Source organism: Muntiacus reevesi, chromosome 12 (genome assembly GCF_963930625.1).
Source record: "Muntiacus reevesi chromosome 12, mMunRee1.1, whole genome shotgun sequence".
Lineage (NCBI taxonomy): Eukaryota > Metazoa > Chordata > Mammalia > Artiodactyla > Cervidae > Muntiacus > Muntiacus reevesi.
The window spans coordinates 8,805,840-8,817,762 of record NC_089260.1 but is presented as its reverse complement, the minus strand read 5'-3'; the positions used below and the strand labels follow the sequence as shown (position 1 = coordinate 8,817,762).

The 11,923-nt window shown below is 41.5% G+C and overlaps 1 pseudogene; it reads right to left on the bottom strand.

The window, feature by feature from the left end:
- Positions 1–497: 497 nt before the first annotated feature.
- Positions 498–1,616, bottom strand: LOC136144903 (cAMP-dependent protein kinase type I-alpha regulatory subunit pseudogene; annotated as a pseudogene).
- Between the last annotated feature and the right edge of the window lie 10,307 nt (positions 1,617–11,923).

The following is an 11,923-nucleotide window of genomic DNA, read 5'->3' as shown; positions in this document are numbered from 1 at the left end:
GAAGGACAATTATTTGTTTTTTATTAACTTATTTTTTGGCTGCACTAGTAACAGCAATAATGACTAAGCACTTGTGAAATGAAAGTACTTTATTTAGCATAAGCAATTTTAGAATATTCACATGTAAGCTTACTTTGTAAAATGAACCAAAAAATGAAGAGTAGAAATATTCAGTTTGTGTTAAACATCAAAATTTTGTGCTATAATCTAAGTAATTCGTTATTTCATTTATTTTACCCTAATGCAGTCTTCAAATTGCATTAACTTCACAATAATGACTTAGAGACTAAAAAAAAAAAAAACTGTAACATATTCTTGATGGATTGATTTTTTTTTTTCCCCCAGAGAATCCTTCTATTTATTTAACTGTGTGAGCACTCAGTAATGCTCCAAAATAAAAACGGTGCCACAAAAGCAACTGGAACAGAAGCCAACAAGAAGCTGTGGCGCCCGCGGCCCTGGGGCGCTGGCGGGCAGAGCGTCGGCGTGGCGGCCGGGCGCGGGGCCGCCTGACAGACAGGGTCACGAAGCTGTTGTAGCGCTGAATGTTGCGCTTGAGGATATCGGAGCACGGGCCGAGGACACGCTCGAACCGCGGCCGGTCCAGCTTGACGCACTTCAGCGGGCCGCGGGCCACCACGGTGGCTGCTCGGGGCCGGTTCATCAGCAGAGCGATCTCGCCAAACTAGTCCGAAGGCCCCAACCTTCCCACTTCCACAAACTCTTCGTTCTCTGAACGCCGCTGCAGCACAGCGGCCGAGCCCTCTAAAATAATGAACTCATCACCCGGCTCCCCCTGAACCACAATCTTCTGCCCGTCTTCAAACTGGACTGGTTCCAACGCATCAGCTACCGTGAGACGCTCCCACTTGTCCAGAGATTCTAAAATAGACACTTTACTAAGAAACTTCTCATACATCTTCCGCTTTCTCAGCGTGCTTCCCATGAGGATCCTTCGGTAGCTGTCCCGGTCAATGCCCCAGTTTCACGTTCGTCTTGGCCTTGACAGTGGCCGCTCGAGGAGTCCCGTAAATCAGAGCGAGCTCCCCGAAGCTCCGTCCTTCCCCGACACTGGTTGCCCATTCACTGTTGACGTAGACATTCATTTCTCCTCGGTCAATCACGTAGAAGTTATCCCCTTCATCACCCTGCTGAATAACAGTCTCTCCAGCAATAAAGGAAACAGGGAACATGGCGTCAAAAATGTCACTTCTCTCATTATCATCAAGATGTGAGAACAGTACGTTCTTTTCAATGGAGAGTCGGCACGGCTGCCTGCTTTCTGCAGGTTCTGGATCTGCTTTGCCTCCTCCTTCTCCAGCTTCTCGAAGTACTCCCTGAGGAAGGCCATGGGCCTCTCGGGCCGGGCGGTGCACAGCTGCACGATGGAGTCCTTGCGCAGCGCTTGGATGTTGTGCTTCTGGACATAGAGCTCGCATTCCCGGAGGCTGCGCTCCTCCTCGCTGGCGGTGGTGCCGGATGCCATGGTTCACTGCGGATGGGCGGCGGCGGGCTGGGCTGTGGGCTCGGAGACGGCCGGCGGGACTCCCTCAGCGACGCCCTCCGGGCGCCGCGCCACTCGGCGATAGCGGCTCCGCAACCGCGCCACCGGAAACGGCGGCGCCGCAGCCAATCAGCGCCCGGCTGCTGACGTCAATGCGCCTTGCTCTCGGATTGATTTTTTTTAAAATAGCTAGTACTTCAAAATAGGCTCCGTTATTTGTTTTGTAGTTATTTTAATGAAGCCATTGTCTTGATAACAACCTACTTTAAATGAAATTATATTATGTCTGGGTCTTCTGAATTGCAGGCAGATTTCTTACCATCTGAGCCACCAGGGAAGCCCGTATCATGTCTTTATGTTTACTCAGATCTTAAGAAGGGCTTTGTTATAAAACTAGAAATTTAAGAGAAATAATCTCTCTCTTGAGTGGCAGATTAGTATCATGACCAGTAATCAGTGCTCAGAGACATTCTCTTTCCTCTTAATCTCAGCCTTGCTGTCTCAACCTTTTTGTTTGCTTGTTTCAAAAATATTCTTATGTAAAGCATACTCCACAAGTATTATTACTGAGGAAAAGTAATAATTCTCTGGTGTGTCTGAACTGATTACCTTCCCCACCCTCACCTTAAGGGGTTATATCTAAATTTTCAAGGACACTGGTGTGAAAATGAAATCCCAGACAGTCTGATATAAAAATCTTTTACATTGTCTGTGAAAAGTTAAATCATTCAATGATTATTTTTGCTTTATATATTTGTAAGTGGAGACTTTCGTATCTTTGGAGAAATTCCTGTGAACATGAAGCTCAGTCGTGTCCAACTCTGCGACCCTCTCACGGGCCCCTCTGTCCATGGGGATTCTCCAGGCAAGAATACTGGGGTGGGTTGCCATGCCCTCCTCCAGGGGATCTTCCCAAAGCAGGGATCGAACTCAGATCTCTCACATTACAGGTGGATTCTTTACCTTCTGAGCCATGAGGGAAGTCCAAGAGGGCTGGAATGAGTAGCCTATCCCTTCTCCAGGGGGATCTTCTCAACCCAGGAATTGGTCCAGGGTCTCCTGCATTGCAGGAGGATTCTGTACCAGCTGAGCTACCAGGGAAGTTCAATCATGAGGATTAGCTCATCCTAATTTCCAACCACAGTTGAGTTCTCAGTGTCCTTATCAATCTAACTCATGCTTGGTCAGCCCTTGCTTTACATTCTTTTGAAGGAACTAAACTGGCAGGACTCTGTAGTTGATTGGTTGAGTATGGCTGCTGTCCTGGTTTGCATCTTAGGCAGCTGAATGGCACCTAAGAAAAGAAGGAATGCAGAAGGAGCATATATGTGGTAAGTGATGATGCATTACTCTGGCTCTTGCTGAGTCTGAAATTTTTACAGGATATTCAGGAGGCAGTTGTACATACCCACTCCTGTTGATTTAGTTTAGAAATCATCTCCTCTGGAAAATCTTCTATAATCACCCAATGTAGATTGGCTCCTCCTTTATGCTCCTTCATTGTTTTATTTGTTTCTGTATTTCGCTATTGCTCTTCTACATTATATTCTGCTTTTTGCTTATGTTTCTGCCTCTTTCACTAGCTGTAAATTTCTTAAAGGCAGAGATTATATCCTATTCAATTTTGAAATTTGTAAACCAAACATGGTGCCTGACACACAGTAGACATTGATTATGTTTGACAAGTGAATCAATAGAAGAATGATTCTCTTTAACTTTGAAGGTTGTTTTTATATTCTGTAGATGCAAAGGCTATTGTCAGAAGTATTCCAGGGTCAGTTACGAGATTCAAGGCAACTGACATAGATAATAATTACCAGAAATCTCTGTGCCATGAAACATTTTTTCACCTAAAACACATTAGTCTCAAGTGACAAAGCCACTTTCACATCAGCGCTTATTTGCATATAGCAGTACTGCTGCTACAGCTAAGTTGTTTCAGTTGTGTCTGACTCTGGGCGGTCATATAGACTGCAGGCCAGGCTCCTCTGTCCATGGGATTCTCCAGACAAGAATACTGGAGTGGGTTGCCATGCCCTCCTCCAGGGGATCTTCCTGACCAGGGATTGAGCCCAACTCTCACTTTGTGTCCTGCACTGGCAGGTAGATTTTATACCACGAAGGCCACCTGGACGCCCCAGATAGCAGTACAGGTGGTATAAAAATCCAAATATTATCATAAGTCGTGACCAACGCTTTGCAACCCCGTGGACTGTGGCCTGCCAGGCTCTATCCATGGGGTTTTCCAGGCAAGGATACTGGAATGGGTTGCCATTTCTTCTTCCTGGGGATCTTGCCCGCCCAGGGATCAAACCTGAGTCTTCTGTGTCTCCTGCATTGCAGGCAGATTCTTTACCCACTGAGCCATTGGGGAAGTGTTTCTGGGGCCACATGCACCTAGTAAAAGTCATTTATGCCATTTGCAGCTTATGTTCGCAGGGATTTTTGAAGTCTTGTAATCCATTTGGCTGCAGTAGCCTTTAACCTTTAGAAAATTAAGCTATGATTATGGCAAGAACAGGAATAATGTGGGTCAATGCTAACCAAAAAAAGCTTAAAAAAAAAAAAAAGGATAACAAGGGAGGGGATTACAGCCTTTTGCAAGGTGAGAGAAAGTTAAAGTCAGTAAGGCAAAGATCGGGAGGCTTAACATGGTGGTTAAAAAAAAAAAAGCTCCAAAAGGGATGATGGAGACGGCAGATGTAATAAATTTAGGACTGTTTTATGTCTTGAGGGTTGATATTTCTGTCAGTCAAAGTTCCAACAGAAAACAGATGGTGCATTCAAAATGATAATTCAGTGAGGGTTTCTTTACAATGTGTTGTTTAAAAGTGTTTGTAGAGTTACCACAAGGGAAAATGTAATAGCTTGGAGATGACTATTCTCATTTCAAGTCTGAAGAAGAGGAGGAGCCAGTGGCCTGATCCTGGAAGAACAGGATCTTAACCTTTCGGGGAGAGAATCAAATGAACAAAACCCTCCTTCTTTTCTCACCTTTGTCCTCCTAACGGTGCTTTTCATAGACCTTCTTCAACCAGAAGTGAGAAGTCACGGGAACTCTGGTGATGCGAAGGATAATCTCTATGAATTTCCAGTGAGTTTTCATCTTTATAAAAAATTTTAAAAAAATATTTGATTTTCTATGATAACACATCTACTAAACATATCTTTCTTGGCAGAAAGTCAGCTCTCTGTACTGTGAAAAGAAATTCAGTTACCAAATCATGAACATGTAATTTCATTAAGTCTTAGCCACAGATACCACAGCATTCCAGAGTTGGGACTTGAGTGATCCTGATTTTATCAGCCCTGATGTTAATGGATAGTTTAGAGTTTTTTTATGGCATGTGCTAAATCCCGAGATAGGATGTTCCCACAATCTGACTGAAGTTATACCGAGTGATCCTCAATTGAAAGCACCCTGAGAGACGTAAATGTAAGCAATTCATAGTCACTGTCGTCCAGGAGTCACAATTATGCAGATGTGGCAGAGGTTCCTCAGTTCTCTGGGATTAACAGTGTTGTAGTGTAGCAGTGGGCTCTGATAAAGACGTCCTCAAGGAGACACACAGACCATTCCTCCGTGAGTACACGTTAGGGCGGCTGACGTGGGAAAGACTGACTAATTTGCTGGTCGCTTTGGGACATTAGCCAGTTGCCAGACAGAATTCCTTTATTAGTTTTTTTTTTTCAGTTTTAACCTGAAGAGTTTTAAAAACTCTCTGCATATCGAATCCTGCCTACCCAATGCCACTATCTCAGACATACAACCACTTGCAAATTTGGGGTAACATACTGCCTTATAGAATTGTTCTCATTTTAAATGCTTTAATGTAATGTGGCATGCTAAACGCGGTGCCCAAGAGGTAGTCACTCTATTTCATCAGTTTATTACTTTTACTGCTAGTGTCATTAATGGCTAGTCTACTTACTGTTTTATCATTTGTACTTTAATATTTTTAATTTTTTGCCTTGACTCATAAAAGAAACCCCTCATATGAGCCCACTTAGTCTCAATTCAGTTCAGTTGTTCAGTTGTGTCTGACTCTTTGCGACCCCGTGGACTGCAGCACGCCAGGCCTCCCTGTCCATCACTAACTCCCAGAGTTTACTCAAACTCATGTCCATTGAGTTGGTGATGCCATCCAGCCATCTCATCCTCTGTTGTCCCCTTCTCCTCCTGCCTTCAGTCTTTCCCAGAATCCAGGTCTTTTCACATGAGTCAGCCCTTTGCATCAGGTGGCCAAAGTAATGGAGTTTCAGCTTCAGCATCAGGCCTTCCAATGAATATTCAGGACTGATTTCCTTTAGGATGGACTGGTTGGATCTCCTTGCAGTCCAAGGAACTCTCAAGAGTCTTCTCCAACACCACAGTTCAAAAGCATCAATTCTTCAACCCTCAATTTTCTTTATAGTCCAGCTCTCACATCCATACATGACTACTAGCTTTGACTAGACAGACCTTTGCTGGCAAAGTAATGTCTCTGCTTTTTCATATGCTGTCTAGGTGTGTCATAACTTTTCTTCCAAGGAGCAAGTGTCTTTTAATTTTATGGCTGTAGTCATCATCTGCACTTAGTCTACATGCACAAATATTTAACTCAGAAACTAAAGACAAGTAGGCCATGAACTGGTCTGTGATGTTTATAGCTAAGGAGGCAGGGAGGTCATAGGCCCAAATCTACTACTCAGGTATCCAAAGGCTCAACACTGATTATCACAAAATCAGAAGGTTAGCCCAAGTATATAGGGAACACTAACACTACATTGAAAGGATACATAGCTAAGCCTTAAATGCAAGGGCTATCAGGGACTTCACGAGGGACTGTCTTATCCTACATGCTTCTGATTTCAGGTCATAGATACAGGAAACACAGGTTGATGGTGAGGGGTAAGTGAAGAGCCCTTTAGCCACTCTTTAATTATAACTGAAAATAAGACAAGTAATTGGATTTCCTGGAGATTTATGTGAGGTGTTGAAACTTGCTAGTAAGTGATAAGCATGAGGTAAACTCAAGGCCCAGAAGCAGACACAGAGGATCATGGTGAAAGTACCTGCCTTTCTCATTTCCCTTAAGTCTCTTTCAATCATGGCAAATACCACTGATGGAATCCTCTTCTAGAGGCCATGAAGAGGGCAATATCTTGCTCCAGAGCATAGTCTTATAGGTCATTAGGGGATGCTATACTTTATGGTCAGCCTTTCCCATATATCAACCACTGAGGCTGGACCTATATCCATGACCCACTAGTGACTTGGAAGAAGTAAGCAATGTGTTGGGATATTCTGTCATTGTTCTCTACTGTTTTCAAAAACTCAAGATACTCTATAGGAAGAGCTTCTCAGAAAGAAAACTAATTGTCAAATCTCTACAGAGAAGCTCCTCCCCTCAGTAGAGTTACTGGGTACTTGCCTGGGGCTTGAGTTGCTGAAAATAAAAACTGGAAAATTAAAAGCGATAGTTTCCAGTTTGTAATTATCCACTTACTTCTTAAAACTTATTTTTATTTAGATTCAAAGGCAACCAATATAGTGAAAATTCATAGGAAAATGTGACATAATTTGTTCTAGATATACCTATGCATGAATAAATATAGCTAGTTCTTCTTGAGATAACAATGGGTAATTATCTTGGATAGAATTAATTTAACACAGGGGAAGATGAAATTTTTACTACTTGGTAATCCAAATAATCTTTTCAAGTTACTCATGGAGAAAAAAATTATTAACTTTTCTTCAAAACCTTTAAAGATTGCTAATTTTCCCTATGTTCATATTGTTCCGGAGAATAGCTTCTGATATTGACAAGGATATTTTCTCTACATTTGATGCACTGAAAACTTTTAAGCTTGATATACTCATGTTTTCACTTAAACATTTATAAGATATATTCATATTTGTTTCAATTTCCCCAAACAGAAAGTCTCCAATGATAGAAATATATATATTATGTAAATACATACATTATGTATCTATTGAAGCACTACCCACACTGTACTTACTATCTACTTCAATTTCCACTTAAAATTTCTGCTATAGATTACGTTAACCTAGACCAATAGTCTGCAGGTATATATTGCTGAGAAGTCAAGGAGTTAGGGACTGTTTAATAAAGATAGAGATAAATTTGTCAAGGAGTATTATTCCATCCTAAATAGCAAAGATGCCATCACCTGTTACAGCTGCTAAAGAACTGTGTGTGTGTGTGTGTGTGTGGTCTCTTGAATTTAAAACATGAGAACTGAGATTCAGAAAAGTAAAATATAGTACCTGTAGCCACAGAGCTAGATAATGGCTCTGTGCAACAACTGATTCAAGATTTCCTAAGTTTACTATTTCTTTCATCTGATTATAACAGAGTAAGGAACTGAGGAGTTCTAAAACTTGAGCACTGTTTAATTGGGGAAACATCCTTTAAGGTTTTTGTTGGTTTGTTTTTTCAGTTTTTAAAAAACTAGGGTTTATTGGAGTATCGTTAATTTACAGTGTTATGTTGGTTTCTGCCGTGCAGCAAAGTGAATCAGTATCCACTGTGTTTTGAATTCTTTTCCCATATGGGTCATTGCAGAGTATTAAGTTGAGTTCCCTGTGCTACACAACAGGTCCTTATTAGTTATTAGCTATCTAGTTTATATATTGTAGTGTGTATGTGGAATGTAATATGGCTCAGAGGGTAAAGTAACCACCTGCAGTACAGGAGACCCAGGTTTAATAATCCCTGGGTCAGGAAGATTCCCTGGAGAAGGAAATGGCAACCCACTCCAGCATTCTTGCCTGGAGAATCCCCATGGACAGAGGAGCCTGGCAGGCTTCAGTCCACGGGGTTGCAAAGAGTTGGACACGACTGTGTGACTAACACATACATACATGCGTAATCCCAGTTTCCCAATGTATCTCCCCCTTTCCCCCCGGGTAACCGTGAGTTTGGTCTTCCCAGGTGGTGCTAGTGGTAAAGAACCTGCCTGCTAATGCAGGAGACATAAGAGACGCAGGTTCGATCCGAGGTCAGGAAGATCCCCTGAAGGAGGGCGTGGCAACCCACTGCAGTACTCTTACCTGGAGAATCCCATGGAAGAGAAACCTGACCGCTCATAGGATCACACAGAGCTGGACACGACTGAACCGACTTAGCATGCGTGCAGGCAACCACGAAATTTTCTTCTACATCTGTGACTCTATTTCTGTTTTATAAGTAACTTAATTTATACCAGGGTTTCTTTGGTGGCTCAGATGATAAAGAATCCTCCTGTAATGTAGAAGACCCAGGTTTGATCCCTGGGTTGGGACGATCCCCTGAAGACAGGAAAGGCTATCTACACTAGTATTCTTGTCTGGAGAATTCCACGGATAGAGGAACCTGGTGGGCTATGGTCTATGAAGTCAAAAAGAGTCAGACACAACTGAGTGACTAATGCTTTCACTTCACTTTTATATCTTTTAAAAAAAATTCCACATATAGGCAATACTATATGATGCCTTTCTTTTTCTGACTAATTTCACTTAGTACGATAATCTCTAGATCCATCCTTGTTGCTGCAAATGGCATTATTTCATTCTTTTTTTGTTGCCGAGTAATATTCCATTGTATATAAGTACCATATATCTTTATCCATTCACCCATTAATGGACATTTAGATTGCTTCCATGTCCCAGACATTGTAAATAGTGTTTCCATGAACATTAGGGTGCATATCACTTCAAATTATGGTTTTTTCTAGATATATGCCTAGGAGTGAGATTACTGGATCATACAATAGTTCTATTTGCATTTTTTTCTTTTTTTTTTCATTTATTTTTATTAGTTGGAGGCTAATTACTTTACAATATTGTAGTGAGTTTTGTCATACATTGACATGAATCAGCCATGGATTTACATGTATTCCCCATCCCGATCCCCCCTCCCACCTCCCTCTCCACCCGATTCCTCTGGGTCTTCCCAGTGCACCAGGCCCGAGCACTTGTCTTGTGCATCCAGCCTGGGCTGGTGATCTGTTTCACCATAGATAATATACATGTTTTGATACTGTTCTCTCGAAACATTCCACCCTCGCCTTCTCCCACAGAGTCCAAAAGTCTGTTCTGTACATCTGTGTCTCTTTTTCTGTTTTGCATATAGGGTTATCATTACCATCTTTCTAAATTCCATATATATGTGTTAGTATGCTGTAATGTTCTTTATCTTTCTGGCTTACTTCATTCTGTATAATGGGCTCCAGTTTTATCCATCTCATTAGAACTGATTCAAATGAATTCTTTTTAAAGGCTGAGTAATATTCCATGGTGTATATGTACCACAGCTTCCTTATCCATTCGTCTGCTGATGGGCATCTAGGTTGCTTCCATGTCCTGGCTATTATAAACAGTGCTGCGATGAACATTGGGGTGCATGTGTCTCTTTCAGATCTGGTTTCCTCAGTGTGTATGCCCAGAAGTGGGATTGCTGGGTCATATGGCAGTTCTATTTCCAGTTTTTTAAGAAATCTCCACACTGTTCTCCATAGTGGCTGTACTACTTTGCATTCCCACCAACAATGTAAGAGGGTTCCCTTTTCTCCACACCCTCTCCAGCATTTATTGCTTGTAGACTTTTGGATAGCAGTCATCCTGACTGGCGTGTAATGGTACCTCATTGTGGTTTTGATTTGCATTTCTCTGATAATGAGTGACGTTGAGCATCTTTTCATGTGTTTGTTAGCCATCTGTATGTCTTCCTTGGAGAAATGTCTATTTAGTTCTTTGGCCCTCTATTTACATTTTTAAAAAGAATCTCCATACTGTAATCCGTAATGGCTGTACCAATTTACATTCCCAGTAACAGTGTATAGGATTTCCCTTTCTCCACACTGTGCATGGATAGTTTCTTCTAAATCACCTGAATGGTATAGGATTGATAATGAGCTGTTTGTATATTTTAGAGATTAATCCCTTATTGGTCACTTTGTTTGCAAATATTTTCTCCCATTACATAGGTTGTCTTTTTGTTTTGTTTGGGGGTTTCTGTGCTATGCAAAAGTTTTGAGATTAATTAGGCCCCATTTGTTTATTTTTGTTTTTATTTTCATTACTTTAGGAAGTGGATCAAAAAAGATCTTGCTGAAATTTATGTCAAAGGGTGTCTGGCTATGTTTTCCTCTAGGAGTTCTATAGTATCAAGTCTTACATTTAGTTTTTTTTTTTTAATCTATTTTAAGTTAACTTTGTGTATGTTGTTACAGAATGTACTAATTTCATTCTCTTTGTACATGTAATTGCCCAGTTTTCCCAATGCTACTTATTTGATCAGGTAAGTATATCAGTTCAGCTCAGTTCAGTCACTCAGTCATGTCCGACTCTTTGCGACCCCATAGACTGCAGCATGACAGGCTTCTCTGTCCATCACCAACTCTTGAAGCTTGCTCAAACTCATGTCCATCAAGTGGGTGATGCTATCCAACCATCTCATCCTCTGTCATCCCCTTCTCTTCCTGCCTTCAGTCTTTCCCAGCATCAGGGTCTTTTCCGATGAGTCAGTTCTTCTCATGAGGTGGCCAAAGGATTGGAGTTTCAGCTTCAGCATCAGCCCTTCCAATGAACACCCAGGACTGATCTCCTTTAGGATGAACTGGTTGGATCTCCTTGCAGTCCAACGGTTTCTCAAGAGTCTTCTCCAACATCATAGTTTAAAAGCATCAATTCTTCAGCACTCAGCTTTCTTTCTGGCCCAACTCTCACATCCTACTACTTTATGTAGCAGTAGTACCATATGGATCATGTACCATCATGGTACATGGCTACTGGAAAAACCATAGCTTTGACTAGATGGACCTATAAGATAAGTATATATTCCATTATATCTTCTTGCCTCCTTTGTCATAGTTTAGGTAATCATAGGTGTGCGGGTTTATCTTTGGACTTTCTATCCTGTCTCATAACCTATCTTTCTGTTTTTGTTCCAGTATCATACTACTTTTATGACTGTAGCTTTGTAGTATATTGTGAAGTTCAGGAGCCTGATTCCTCCAGCACCGCTTTTCTTTCACAGGATTGCTTTAGCTATTAATGGCCTTTTGTGTTTCCATACAAATAGTAAAACTTTTTTGTTCTAATTTGTGGAAAATGCTATTGACAATTTGGTAGGGATTGCATTGAATCTATATATTACTTTGGATAATATAGTCATTTTCTCAATATTGATTCTTCCAATCCAAGAACATAGTATATTTCTCCATCTATTTGTGTCATCTTGGATTTCTATTGTTAGTATCTTATAGTTTTCTGAGTATGGGTCTTTTGCCTTTGTAGGTAGATTTATAGGGCTTCCCAGGTGGCCCACGTGGCAAAGAACCTGCCTGCAATGCAGGAGACCTGGGTTTAATTCCCGGTTCAGGAAGATCCCTTGGAGAAGGAAATGGCAACCCACTCAAGTATTCTTGCCTGGA